The sequence below is a fragment of the Microplitis demolitor genome, chromosome 7 (genome assembly GCF_026212275.2).
Source record: "Microplitis demolitor isolate Queensland-Clemson2020A chromosome 7, iyMicDemo2.1a, whole genome shotgun sequence".
In the NCBI taxonomy this organism is placed as follows: Eukaryota; Metazoa; Arthropoda; class Insecta; order Hymenoptera; family Braconidae; genus Microplitis; species Microplitis demolitor.
The window spans coordinates 15,492,630-15,507,122 of NC_068551.1; the positions used below are offsets into that span (position 1 = coordinate 15,492,630).

A 14,493-nucleotide genomic window follows, 5' to 3' on the forward strand; every position below is an offset into this window, starting at 1 on the left:
TGGTGTTAATACCGTACGATGGACGGTGTGGCTCAATAAGTTATAGATAAAATTGAACGGAATATAGTATAGTGCCGGATAGCTCAACTGGTAGAGCACTCGGCGCGATACCGACATGGTCTGGGTTCGATTCCCAGTTCGGGCTATCTATATTTTTCTCAATTTATCTATAAATTGTCTTATTGAGAAGGTTTGCATGTTTTAGGTTTCCACTATATTAAATTGGGCCAATTTAATATAGTGGAAACCTAAAACATGCAAACCTTCTCAATAAGACAATTTATAGATAAATTGAGAAAAATATAGATAGCCCGAACTGGGAATCGAACCCAGACCATGTCGGTATCGCGCCGAGTGCTCTACCAGTTGAGCTATCCGAACCCTAGTACCGAAATATAAAATGTTCCCACAAAAACTATGTCACTATAGCTATTCAACAATTTAATATTTTCATATCGTATTATATATATAAAGTTATAATTCAGTGAGTTACCAAAACATTTTATAAATTAAAAACGTAATATTTTAAGGTTGATTATTAATATTTGAATCAATTAATTATTGAAATATCTATGTTTTTAATTAACAGTTGTATCTGTGAAGTATTAAAACTCTGGACTGGAGTGAATGCGAATTGAAATAAAATCCGGATTCACTTCCGATTTTTTATAACGTTCGGTCATTGGTACTAAATTAATTTTTTTTTGTAATAACCAAAAGTTTTTAGTTGAAAAGAGAAAAAAAAAACGATTAATAGTATATCCGAAATTAAACAGAAGTGCGAAAGTATAGTTTCAAGGTAATACGTTAAGATAATGCGCCATTGGCTGCAAAGTTGTTGATTAATGAAACGCGAGTGACTAAAGGAAGTTGAAAGAAGGGGATTAGCTGAGGATGAAAATTGTGGTTGGGTGGTGAAGAAGACAGGGTAGTGGGAAAACTGGGAAAATAAAAGAAAAGGCGGAAGAAAAAAAATAAAAAAGAGAAACAAGAAATGAGGGTGAGAAAGAGAGAAAGATAGTGCCAAGTAACTTTAATCAAAGGTCTTTGGCTAATTGGAAGGACGACGAGAGTCTGTGCACTCAAGTAAGATAGTGAGCTAGGGATTATTCTTTCCACAAAAGTCGACATCCTTTATACTTAACAGTATACATTTTCTTTCTTTCTTTTGTATACATTTTAATTTCACCCGCAGAATTTTATTAAATCCGTATTTACTAAATTAATTTATTTGCTTTCTTTTAAAAATTTCATTTACTGTTAAGTGATAATTTTATTTAAGTGAAAAAATAGCATTTCTATAGCGGAAAAAAATAAAACTACCATAAAATTAGAACGATAAAATGTAGTGCAAGAAAAAGTATTTGACCATAAGAAAATGTTGACGATGAGTCTTGATAAAGAAACTTAAAAAAACATTAAATAATATATATATATATATATATATATATATTATATATGTCCACTTGCTTTGCGTCTTTTTTACACGGACATCTCTCGAACGTCCTTTTTCCGGCATCTCGAGCGTCTCAACAGCCCACCACGTCTCACACTTTCTCATCACAACTGAAGCACAAACTTTACTCTTAAGGTGAAGTAAGCATTGAAGGACGATGGAAATATCAAGCAAAGAAAGAGTGAGAAAATGAGTACTTGCAAAAGGGTCTCAAGGCGAAAAAGCAGAGAGTAATTCCTTGGATCTTCCGCATGACACGTGCGAGTGACTGTCGAGGGCTTTCTAACCATCACACTCAGCGTCCTCTCTCTCAAACTCTACTCACTATATTCGCCGTTTATTTGTTGTTTTTATTTCCCAAGATGCTTTTAGCATCGAGTGTTTATTGCTATTTTGAATAAATAAAAATGTGCTTTTTTTCTATCCTTAAAAAAATACTTGAAACATTTTTCAAGATTCGAAATAAATAATTATGTAATAGATATTTTTGATACTCAGGTGTAAAGTGACGTATCGCTGTAGACTTAAATTAATAAATTTGTAAAAGTATGGACAAAAGTAAATTTGACTTTATTCGCTGCACATAACGGTCGAACAATTAACTTTAAATGTATGAATAAAAAAATATATTTTTCTGGATTGACATTTTAAAAAATTTGAATACTTAATTTTATTCTGAATATTTTAGTTTCGCTTTAATGAAAATTTAATTAAAAATATTTTTTCATTAAAAAAAATAATTAGATTTTATTATATTAAAAAGAATACTTAAAAAATTTAATTTATATTAAAAAAAAAAAAAATAAAATAAAATAAAAATAAAAATAAACATTTCATGGTTAGCTTTTTAGTTAACGAGTAATATTTTTTGTTCATTTCTAATTTGACTTTGTCATTAAAATGTATGAAAGTTATCAACGGATAAAAAGAATAAAGAAAAAAGTAAAAAAATTTTACAATTACGTTTTCTATCCAACTGAGGGAATTACTTGCGTCCACAAAAGCTAAGCTACGAGATGAGAGAAACAAGCTGGTAAGAGAGCAACATAGATATAATAGAATGAGAGAGAGAGAGAGAGAGAGAGAGAGAGAGAAAAAAAATCGTGAGAGAGATGACAAGAGATATATATTCTGACATACGAGACTTTAGGGCCAGGATTTGGTACGCGTGAGGGTCGCGTTTGTCGAGATTTTGTTTCCCCAGCTCACTTCAACTCTCAAGAGTCTCCTCATCGAGAAATCTTGTGATAGGTCTGAATCTGAGGGTTAAATAGAAAGCAGTAGAGGATTATTCAAACAGAAAAGAGCTCTAATGAAGATAATACCTGAGTTTTCATAAATTTTTTTTTTTATTTCTTATTTACATCCATCAATTTTAATGAAAAAAATATAAAGTAGTTTTATACAACCGTTTATTTTAAACTTATACGAGTTTTAAAAAACCTTTTATTTATAATTTTTTTTTCTTACTCAATCCGATGAGCTTATGAAGTGTCAATCATAAACAGCATGCTCTCACGTCTACTTTAAATTAGTTTACCAAGTTTTCCTCACCAGATTTACTAGACTGATTTTGTATACAACGTAAAAATATTTTTCTTGAATATAAATTCTTCTCATTAGATTTTTTTTTTTGTTAAAACTTGTTAGAACTGTTAGACAAGGTAAATAAAAATAAACACTATTTCAGCCTTTTTATTAAATTTTAAAAATAACAGTCTGAACATAAAAGATTTAATGATACTTTACAGTTTTCATGCATGTTTTTTCTTCTTGATTGACAATTTAATTAACGAAAATAGTGTTCAAACTAAGTTTTTAATACAAAAATGAAATAAATAATATTTAAATTTTCATACATGCTTCGAAAATTTAATTTTATTTTAAAAATACTAAAAACAATATTTTAATAAAATAAAAAATATTTTTGTTATTAAATAATAACTACCTTTAGATAAAAAGTCGAAATATTTAATTTGCTTTGGACAGTTTCATTTTGTTACTTGACAAATGTCAGTAAAATTATTTAAAAATTAATACAATTTGTCTATCAATTTATTCGAGTCAATACTGGAATCTGATTGAAATTTTTTTCGCCATTTTAATAAAACGGCCAGCACAATAAAATTTCATTTGAAATATTTGAGTGATTAAATAAAATGTTTCCGCTAAAAAATTTGACGTATGTAAAATTTTTGTCGAAAAAAAGTTTCATGAATTACAACATATAAAAGCATTGATGAAGAATCGGTAATTAAATCTATAAATGTAGGCCAAATCCGACGCAATTGATATCCATCATATGCAAATTCGTGCTGATGACATAAAAAAAAAAATTTTTTTCTATTTTATATTATTCCAATAAAATATTGTCTATCAATTAAAATTTTTCGAACTTGACCGAGGTCATTCGCACTGAAATATTCTCTAGCTCCGTGCGATTCGTCATAATCGAGACCCGAACTAGGGCATTTAAAAGCACTCCATATGCACTTTATCTCGTTCATTCACTACACATTCCCATACTTACACATCAACTCACTAACCCTATATATATAGATTAGCACACAAATATATTACCATACACATTCATTTACAGTGTAGTCCTTGTTGGCATATTCGTTCATAAAGTATGACCTCAGCTCATTTGGGAATTCATTCGTTCAGAGTCGACGCTGCAGAGATTTATCAAACGGCACAATTAGCCCGGGTGAATAATCCATCGAACCTTTTCACCATTGTCTGCCTCGTTATTACGTCATTACACACGATAGATAGAAAGAGTCAGCGAGTTCGATCGCTTCACTAGGGATTTAGTAGTGAGCTGTCTAACGAGGGATTCCCAGCAGCCGCCATCGCCCATCCGACAATGAAATCGGGTCGCGACAGAAAAAAACCCTGGGGTTGCCAATGGAAAGCGAGAAAAAAAAACGTATGGACGAGCTTAAACCCAACTTTAATCGTGAAACTTGAATGAGTATACGAGGTTCTACGGGTCGTCTACTCTCTAGGGAAGTGACACGACCGCCTTCTCTTCATCGTCACTTTCATCATATTCCACACGTACTTTCAACCCGTTCATGTTTACTGTTGCTTTTTTTTGACTTCAATCAGTTTGATAAAATATTCATTAAAGTTTAACCTAATTTTTTATAAAACTTTCAATATAGTCTCTATCATACTATATTATTCTCAATGAAAAAATTCAGTTCTGTATTTAAATAAATTATTTTAGTTACTTCTGAAAATGTTCATGTTACTAAAACTATGTTCTTATTTATATTATTGCTTTAGGCGAGTCTCAGAACGTTAAAATTTAAAATCTTTCGTATATAAATTTAAAATATTTTAATTACTGAGAAGGATTACGAGAGTAATTTTCAACAAAATTTTTTTTCTACAAAAATTCAAAGTCAACGAACAACGATCGGTTAGTTTTATTTTTTAAAATTTGTATTAACAAACATCCTGACGGACATTATCCATTTTTTATTTACTTGTGAATTTTTTTGACATGAATATTTTAAAAAATTAGCTTGCAATCCCATCAAACTTGTTCACTGATAAATTCTCTTTGTGATGGTATGTGTTTTATCCTACTCTAGTTTGCTGTGAAAGTTGTAGAAAAAAGTTAACATGAGTGAATCAGTTAAACATTTTAATGTTTTAATGAAGCACACTCACCACTTTTGTGTTTGAGGTTTCAAAAAATATACTGCAACTGAGAATTTTTGTTTGGAACATTTTGTTTAAATTTATCTTTTAAACTCAGTAACCAATTCTCCACTAAATTATTCTCACGTGCTTAGCAGGGTCAAAAAAATAAATTTGACTTTTTTGAGTGAAATGGGTACTAAATAGGTCAAGTTAGTCAAAGGCAAATAAAAACGGGTAAAAACACGTTTAATTTTGATTTGCTTTTGACTAACTTGACCTACTCAGTATCCATTTAAGACGCGTTTTCATTTGTTTCTCTATTCGCACTCAACTGGATAAACGGTACTATCTCTGTTGCACTTGTACATTAAATAGGAACTTTGTCCAAGCTTTTCTCGTAAACAAATGGAAGTTATCAAAAAATTCAAGTGCACTTCGCTAGTTCATAGAGTAAAGCATCGGGTCTGTGTCTTTATTTTGCGTTTAGAGCTTTTATTTCAGAGAAAAGCTGGGACAAAATTATCTGAAAACCGTTCTTAAGGTAATTGTCTTATCCTGCTACAATAATGTCAAAAAGGTATGCCTTATGCGCGATAAGAGTAGGTTAGGTAGTCGTTCAAACGAGACATTGCTTTTGTTTGATATTGTACTAGTGATTTTACTTACTTTCTACTCATATATACGTATACACAAATACTGTTAAACATAATTAATACCCTATTATAAGTATTAATACTCTTAATAAATATACAAAATTTTAGAATTGTCTGACACTATGCTCATCATCCGACAACAACCTTAAGTCAAAAAGTCAAATTTGAGTTGGTTTTGGATTAGTTAGCTTACATTTAAGTTAAAAAGGTCTCATTCGAGTTATTTTTTTACCCGGATAGCAATTTAATTATTTTGATACATTAATTTACCAATTACATAACTTTGTATGCTACTGAATGGTAGACAATCAATTTTAAACTAATGCCGTGGAAAATAATTAGCGAATTCATGAATTATGAAAATTCCTTCAATTACGGGGTAGAAACAATTGTTTTTGCCCTGAGACAGAATCAAGCATATATTTACCGGTAATGAGTCAAATTCAATGTTACTACTTTGAACTCATTACTTGTCATATATTTATTAGTTACTTTAATTTACTTATTTAATTTTTATAAGTGACGGTTGTAACTATGCTTTGATATTTTAAGACAATGAATGAGTTTTTTAAAACATAATATGTCTTATACATATAGTTATGAGAATATATAGTATTTTTTAACCAGAGTTACTTTAAATATTTGATGGATTCATGTTTTAACGACTATAATTGTGAGTGATGGTTAAAATAATTTATCACAAAAAAATAATTACTGAATAAATTAATATGATATAAATATTTATGACCAGTAAAGTTAAAATAATTTTCGGGTCAATGAATAGAATGATCATAAAAATAGCTGTTGAATGTAAACATATTTATGTTGAAGAATTATACTAGAAATATTAAAAGTAAAGTAATATCCAGTGTTAAGCTAATTTAACGTAAAGTTGAAATTTTATCCATATATAAGAGTGAGACAAGAACATTGCTTATAAATATATCGTATTGTACTTTAATTAACGACTTTCTGAGAAAAATACGAGAACATAAATTGAAGTAAAGTTATATTCGTAACAGCTGGGAACATAAGTTTTCTTATAAACGTATATGTTATGCAATTTACCTAAATTTCTCCAATATATCAAACACGAGAAAAAAAAATTTTAGATCTAACGAGATTAATTTTTTCAAATTCTAGACCTACATTTATATCAATAGAGCTATTTAAGTCTGTGATTCTTAAAAATTTTCTCGGATGTCGCATTAAAAATATTTTTTTTAAATTCCCTGAAACTTGTTTTAATCAAAGTTTTAGATCCTTTACAGTTAAATTTTTTTTTCTTTTTAGCTTCGAACTACATAGATCGTAGTAATGACAAAGTTAGACCTCTACATAAATCTGAGTATAATAATAGATTTAGATCTTCGTAGATCTAAATAATTTTTTCTCAGGTTTGACGAATGGTAGAAATTTAACTAAATGGGAGAATGTAAGTGAATATAACATCACTAATGTATTTAATTAAGAGATATATTATTGACTCTTCAAATTTCAGTGAATTAACAAATTCAATTTTATTTAAAAATATAATAAATTTACTATTAAAACATATTAAAACTATATCGTTTACAGCTTTATTGTCTGAAAAACATATACTCCAGGATATGGTTTTTCATGATGCATTGTAGTAATAAAAATTTTATTATCAATTGTAAAAAAAATTTTTATTATCAAAAATATTATCTACTTGAGTTATAAAAAAATAAAAGTATAAAATAAAATTTTTGTGTACGTGAAAGTTTTTTCGCGTCGCAATGCGGTTTGTATGAAAACACGTACATGTTGTATCTTTCGGTAACACACAGGGATATTTTTCTTATCAGAGACTTCACGACAGTCGCCAACCCCCTGATAACGTACAACAGAATTGTATATCAAGAACATTATATCATTTTATTGTATATATTATGTTTACTATCATTATAGAACTATATGAATTATAATATAATGGATACACGTATATATATTGTATATTATATTGTGAATAATAAATCTCACCTCATAATAACGTCGAAGCCTTACTTGTCTCGTTATTGCAACCGACTTGCGATTCTCACTAACGAGTAAAAGGAAGAGGTTTCTAGCTTTTTTTTCTATGCTGTACAACCAAACTTGCACACTCTATGCCTTTTCAAAAGCTCTGGTATTCTATGTACATACACATTTTCAGTTTCTCTTTATCACAACCACAGACTTTTGCAACATAACTGAGTAGTAAAAGGGCCAAGAGGTATAAAATATACAGACGAGAAAAATCCCTTTCGCTTTTCTTTTTACTTTTTTACTTACTATACTTAACATTATTTCTTTTTTTATTATTTTTATTTTTAAACTCACTCACCAACTCTTCTCTCTTACCCACCCGTTGACTCAACCACGTCGTCAAGGACCACCTCTGTTTGATCCTACTAAAAATGCTTCCATGTTTTTGCTCGTTTCGACAATTCCCCGGGTTAAAGTTTTCGAGAAAATGTATTGACCAACTTTTTTATTACCCAGTGAAAAACTTGCAGTAATAAATTAGGCAGTAAAAAAAATGGAGATGCTTCATGGTGATGAATTAACAAATATAAAAAGACATAAAAACAAATTTAAACATTTACTTTTAAATATTTCAGTCATAGAATTGAAAAATTACTCTAATATATTTAGAGCCGAATAGGACAAAGTGGGTACCTAAAAAAATTTGTATAAAATTTACTATAATTATAAGAGAGACTGGGGGAAAATGAAACATTATTTTTAAGACAAAAAAATTATTATTTGTTCAAAAATGCTTTGTTACGGTAGAAATAAATAGAGCGAGATAAGCCCTGACAGAGTGGGCAATTAAAGATTTTTAGTAAAAAAAAAAATTGTTTTTAAGGATTTGTTACCTTAATTACTTTTTTAATGAAAACGGGAGAAATCTGATTTTCATCAGGTAAAATGGGCCACTATTGATTCATTAATTTGTTTATCAAAATAAGTTCTAATTGTTGTAGATAACGTACAAAAAATTTGAGAAAACAACTTTCTATTAACAATGGCCCGTTTTACCTCTGATTTAGAATTTTTAATTTTCAATTAAATGATTTAGATAACGCATAAAAAAAATGTTTTCTATTCAAAATTTTAAAGTGCCCGCATTTTTCAATCTAATCAAATTTCCTAATCTTTTCTACAAATCGTAACTAAGCGTTTCTATACGAAAAAAAAATTCTTTTGGTCTCAGAAGTGATACCTCATTCCACCCTGTCACCCCTATTTATTTGATCTATCGAAGCTATTTGAATCAATTTGGTCTAAAATCAGTTATTTGTGATTTAAAAATCAACAGTTTAACAAAAAATATAAAACTAAAGTTTTAATGTATGTTTAAATACATATTTGTGTATTATTAAAATCTAAAAACATTAATCAAAGAAGTAATATCAAAGTTGGTGATATGACTATAAATAAATCAATATCCAATAAAAAACCTATAAAATCTTAAATTATGCTGGCATAACCTAATGCATATATCATCAAAAATGGTTATGGCCAAGCATGCTCTCTATCTATGTATGATAATTTTCCATGTGTTGTCTCTATAAAACTTTTTATAAATTTACATAAATCAATTTAATGTGGTTTCAAAAAATATTAAAATATACCATATCATTTTTCATAAAGTAAAATATATCTCAATAGTAAAACATAATTCATTAATAAATTTCGACAATATAAAAACTATATGTACATGATCGATAAATTTTGTATGTAGATGAGTTGTATATATAGATATATTTTTATAATTAATACAATTTTGTGCGACGAATAAAAAAGTTAAAAATTTAACGAAATTAAAAAAAGGCGAATAAAACAAAATAGAAATTCAATAAACATAGAATGCGGCAGTACGAGAGAAATAGATAAAGAGAGAGAGAGAGAGAGATAATTCCGTACTCGTGTGGGTCCTAGGGAAATGGAGTCGGCGACACAGGCTAAATAGGTTTGTATCCTCGATGAAGAGCAAATTAGATTACCACGGAACAACCTACGCGACCTCACCGGGTCGTGTGCTACATATTGTGCCATATATATTGGTATTGTATGTATATACACATTTATGTATATATATAAGCGTATATTTTATGTATTAATACAATATACAATCCTTATGTTAAAGTTATTCACGGGAATGTCACGTACATATGTATATATTTAAGGACCTCATAGACACATATATAGATAGTTCTTGGTGTCATAAACGAGAATATACGCTTTCTAGAATATCATTCATAGAATATGAAGTACCGAAATTTTGTTCAGTCGACTGGTATCATGTCAAAAACCTCGAGCGTTAAATATTTATAGAATCCAAAGTGATTCCCATTTCTAAAAAATACTAAATAAAGCAATTCTTTTTATTTAAAAGCATTTTTTAATAAACTCAAATTATTAGTGGAGTTAAAAAAAAAAAGAAATATTTTTTTTTATTTTGTCAGCTATTTCAGAATAGTATATTTTGTGACACTGGGTAAAACAAGACGATTTCAGACTAGGATAAAGTTGGCTGCTCCAGTCGTAGACGAGGGCTGACATCATCTGCTGCCTGAAATCGTATTTCATTCAGTGTCGCACCCTATAATTTTGATGATTACCTGCATTGGAACCTGTATTCGTGTCAGCAGCCATGACTGCAGTCAGAAAAAAGTTAATTTAATACCAATGGTTTGCTTAACTATTAACGTAAGCGTAAATTGTGATTTACAATTTAAGATTAAGCAGAAAAAATAAATATTATTTTCATATATAAGGTAAGATCCAATACCCGATCAGGGAACTAGTACCCGATCACTCATGTATTTGTATAGCTATATTTACTTAACTTTACTAAACATAGATATACAAATTCATAGAGGGATCGAGTACTAGTTCCCTGATTGAATACTAGGTCTCTTACGTTACTCATTTTTATAAAACCTAATCTTAAAATCACAGCTGTCGCCTACATAAATAAAACCATCAGTGATCTGAAATCACTAGTGAATAAATAAAAAGTATCGGAGCTGAAATTAAGAATGAAACTGGTTTTCAGTGGGCAGAAACATTATTTTCACCTTATCGGTACTGAAAGTTTAAATTCCTGCCCTGTTTATAAGAAAGAAAGTCGTTCTTTTTTTTATGAGAAAAACAATGATAAAAATTAGTTCATGTGTCATTCTTCCCACGAGGAGAAACAGAAATTTAAACTTTCAGGTACAGATCTGGTGAAAAATATTATATACTATATAGATATTAATGAGTCGGAATGTCTCACTTTCCTCCCTTGGGGTGTAATATACTATTTTTTCTTCCGATGGAATAAAATAAATTTATTTTTGCCTGCTGACTGAAGGCATTTGCAAATTACGTGTTAGCTAATATTTTTTCACGGCATTGGGCTGAAGTTATAGCTTGTTTTGACTAGCTGTAGAGACACACTGAAACATAAAGTTTCGATGCTGGTATCATGAAAAATATAATATGTAATTTTATTCACTTTTTTAATTGTATTAAATAACATTGTTATTAATAAACATAAATTATTATAATTTATTAATTAACGAATACCATTCAATTATTTTGACATCCTTTAATTAATATATATTCTGTTATCACTGTTATTATTATCATCACAATCAATTATGTAATCAAATTTTTATTTTATTGCAATGATTTCAATATAAATAAATATCCATTAACGTGCACTCAAAAAATAACAATAACTATAAAAAAAAAAAAAAAAACAATTAAATAAGTAAACAATTAACTTTTTTTTAATTCTTAAAAAATTAAATTCAATGCTTACATACACTGTAAAAAAAACCGGGGTAAGTTCAGACGGTGTAGATGTTAAAATTTTTGGTGTTAAAATAACATCGCTACCGATGTAAGTATTCTTTACCGATGTTAAAAAAATTTCCAAGTGTCAAAATATTTTTCGGTATAAAAAATATTTTACTTTGTAAATATTTTTACACACTCGATCACTACAGCTAAACAGTGTTTTTATTAATTAATTAAATTATTGGTGATTGAAATTGTGGGCGTAAAATTACTCAATTTTAAAAAATGAATTACATATAACATAAATAATTATATAAATAAATACATTGCCAAATTGAAATTTCCTTCAAATAATATTCATTAAATTTTTATATTTTTTTATACGTAATAAATTTTTTTTCTAATTTTTTTACGTCGATTTTTTTTTACACCGATTCAACACCGGTATTTTAACACCTCCACATTACATCGTTTACATGATGTTTCATTTTAACACCGCGCCGTGTTAAATTGAATCCATGTTTAACTCCACTCTTTTTACAGTACAGTTAATTATGCCAGTAATTTATTACTCTAAATTACTTTTGTAAAATTAAATGTTTTTCTTTATTATTGAGTAATTTTAAGCTTTCACATTCTCTTACTCTTTACTTTAATGCTCTTACACGTTCACAACTCCTCACCCCATCTTTTCTCTCGTATAAAGGTCATTTCTCGTCGTTTCCGCCCTGAGGGCATATAACCGAACCACACGATGAACACAGAGAACGTCGTTCTGGATACCAACAGCGTGTCCAGGTCATAAAGCAGATTAATTTGCTTGTTTATACTACCGTTCAGTGCTATGCGGCGAATGAGAGGACTCTTGCGTTAGTTATAGTAATTTTTTTAATTTATATTTACAACAAACTTGTTATACTATTTCTATTAATGTTTGGATTATTCTCTATCCACCAAAAAATTGAAATAAAAGAAATTTTACTTTTGAATGCATGGACTTGTATACAAAAGAATATAAAAAAACGACATAAGTTAAATAAAAGATCAGTTAAATGTGGTTTGTATGATGTAAGAGTTGAATGAGAAAAAAAGGATTGCATACACACGAGCTTTAAAGTTTAAAAAGGGTAGATTGAATGAATTCAACTGAAATGGGAATATCAGACGGAAAGAAATGAGATATTTTCATTCGGCGGGGGTTAAGAACTTTAATTTGAAGCTTCCTCTTCAAGTACTTTCTTTTAATTTTTTTTATGTCTGGTAAAGTTTAATGAAGTGCGCGCCGACCATTTTTTTTTTTTCATAATTAAATAATACTACGATGTACTTTCTGGCTAAAAAAAAAATATATATTTAAATAAATATCCAAATGTAACTAATAAAAGAAAATGCTGGCTAAAATTAACTATTTTAACATAGTTGAGACCATGAACTATTTATCAACTATTTAAAAGGTTAACTTTACAGCGAGAAAGAAAGATTTTAATATACAAACAATTTAAGACGAGCAGAGAATTTTAAGTTCTTGAAATTTGAATTTTTTTTTTTTAGTCCAAGTTGATAATTTAGCACTTTGCGTCTCATGAATAATTTTTTTTTTTTTTTTTTTTTTTTTTTTTTTTTTTTTTTTTTTTTTTTAAAGTCAGATAACTTTTTACATATTTTCAGAGTATTAAATATAAAAATATAATGAATTTGTAAGCATTGAAATTTAGAACATAATCCATTTTACGTATTTGCAGGGATAATGTTTGACAAGCTATCGAGGTTAATTAGTGAAATTTTATTTTTCAAATATTCAAGTCACGATGTGTTCAAATCAAGGGGTCACTTCAATCTGTGCGTTTTAAAAATTGCAATATAAAAAAATATCAATAAAAACGAGTCTACTAGAGTATTTTTTTTTATTTTATGGATTCTGGGTTACTGGCAGGTGACATAACTTTTTAAAAAGTCATCTAGAAAAAAAAAACTTTCAAATTAAATGAGTGCAGCTTTGACTCAGCGTATGTGTTTACATATTTTTTTTTAGAAAATGGCAGACGTCCAAACTCGCTGCATTCATTTTTTAGCGAAAAAATGACTTACAATAATTATTTCTTTTCCTAAAAGTTGAAATAAAAAATAAAAACCCCCACGCTTAGACTTAGATGCATATCTGAGGAGCTTAATAAAATTTTCAGATTAGTCATATAATTAGAATGCGAGATATGTGTGCTGCTAGTTTTCCAGAAACGGCTTTTTAAAAGAAATTTTTTTAAATATGAAAAAAAATATTTAAATCATTAAATCTATTTAAATACTCTTTGTTCAATGAATATAAATTAAAATATGATTAAAATTATTGTAGTTCTCATTTTATTCACTTTCTTTCAAATTCGCTTTGGGAGCGCGCACAGTAGGATGGCCCTTTAATTGTAATGCTTCCTCAGATCACAAGACCGCTTTTCTTTTAAAGAATAAAAAATGTTATTTAAGGATTTCAATAATCATATATAAAATGGAAAAATTAAAATTTCTATAAAAGATATTTTACAAAACAGATTAAATTATTATGCAACTTATAGTCGGTCACAAAATAAAATTCTGTCAGTTATTTCATTACATCATTTTATGAAAATTGGAGTCCGCATCAGTAAGTCACAAATGTAAAGAAATATTTACCGAGTTGTGAGTGATTGAATTAAAAAACCTCATAATTACAATTTTTTTAAACTATTTATTAATTGATCAATATTTTATTAACTGAGTAAACAATTAAAGTCATAAACGAAAAGAAATAAAAACTTCAAAAACAATTATAAGAAGAGAGAAATAAAAGTTAAACTTGATAAATTTTCAAAGTTAAAGTAATTTATTTTTCTTCACTTGAAACTCGTTAACTTGTACACGGGAGTCGAGAGAATCGCATGGTACTTCAGTGCCATT

At 28.4% G+C, this 14,493-nt stretch overlaps 1 protein-coding gene across 2 annotated transcripts in view; it reads right to left on the reverse strand.

The window, feature by feature from the left end:
* The window catches only part of LOC103572228 (kin of IRRE-like protein 2), a 139,373-nt gene that overhangs the window by 57,701 nt on the left and 67,179 nt on the right, over positions 1–14,493 (reverse strand). The gene's annotated exons all lie outside the window — the stretch shown is intronic.